Source organism: Condylura cristata, unplaced genomic scaffold (genome assembly GCF_000260355.1).
Source record: "Condylura cristata isolate star-nosed mole 26May11 unplaced genomic scaffold, ConCri1.0 scaffold00041, whole genome shotgun sequence".
Lineage (NCBI taxonomy): Eukaryota > Metazoa > Chordata > Mammalia > Eulipotyphla > Talpidae > Condylura > Condylura cristata.
Genome location: NW_004567142.1, coordinates 5,928,645 through 5,929,536, shown reverse-complemented (window position 1 = coordinate 5,929,536; position 892 = coordinate 5,928,645). Strand labels below are relative to the sequence as shown.

The following is an 892-nucleotide window of genomic DNA, read 5'->3' as shown; positions in this document are numbered from 1 at the left end:
CCGGGCGCCGCGTCCCGGCCGCGGCCCCTCTCCCGCCTTCCCAGCCTCCCAGACCCTCGGGCGGGGGCGAGAGCCGGGCCAAGGTGGGGAGGAAGGGGAAGGGAGGAGGCGGCCCCCGCCCCCCAACCTGGCCCGGAGCCCGGGCCCGGGCTCCCAGCATGCCCCGGGGCTGCCTGGGGCCTGGGGAGGGGGTGAGCGGAGCCGCGGCCGAGGCGCTGCGAGGTTTGCAGGACCCGAGCATCTCCCCTCGCCCCCGCGCATTTCCCCGCGGGGAAACTGAGGCCCGGAAAAAAGGGCCAGGCCCGGTTCAAGGTCACTGGACGCGGCCGTGGTGGAGACGCGACCTCCCCGAGCCCAGAGGCCCGAGGCGAGGCCGGGTGGGCGCAGGACTTCCCAGGTCTGGGTCCCCCTCCCCCTCTGCAGACCCTGGGGAGCCCCCAAGGGTCAGAGAGCAGACCCAAACAGTCTGGCACCATGGCAACCAGCTGGTCCCGCCCCCTTAACCCCCAGAGGGCTGGACTCCAGCTGGGGTTAAAGAGGAGGTGGGGAGCCCGGGGCCGGGAGGGAGGAAGGGGCCGGGGCGCGGAGCCCGGACGCTGGGGGTCCTAGGAGGGCGGGGCTGGAGAGTGGCCTCCCGGGCCCGCGGACAGGCGGGGCTGCAGGCCGGGCTCCCGGGCCCCGGGGAGACGGGCGCGAGGCTGGAATTCTCAGGGAGGGGGCGGGCCGAGGACGCCCAGGTCCAAGGGGGGAGGGGGCTGGAGCCTGGAATCCCGCGTCCCCAGGGGAGCCTGGACGCGGGGCCTCTCCCCGCCAGACAGCCCCTGCCCCCGCCGCTGACCCTGGCCTGTCTGGCGGCCCAGACAACCTCCCCCTCCTCCCCGACCCTCCCCCG

The 892-nt window shown here is 76.0% G+C and overlaps 1 long non-coding RNA gene across 1 annotated transcript in view; it reads left to right on the top strand.

The window, feature by feature from the left end:
- Nucleotides 1–168: 168 nt before the first annotated feature.
- LOC101618555 overlaps nucleotides 169–892 on the top strand; it is a 4,737-nt gene continuing 4,013 nt past the window's right edge. Inside the window, exon 1 of the long non-coding RNA XR_001146137.1 lies at nucleotides 169–397. This is a non-coding gene — a long non-coding RNA (uncharacterized LOC101618555). The remainder of the gene's footprint in view (nucleotides 398–892) is intronic.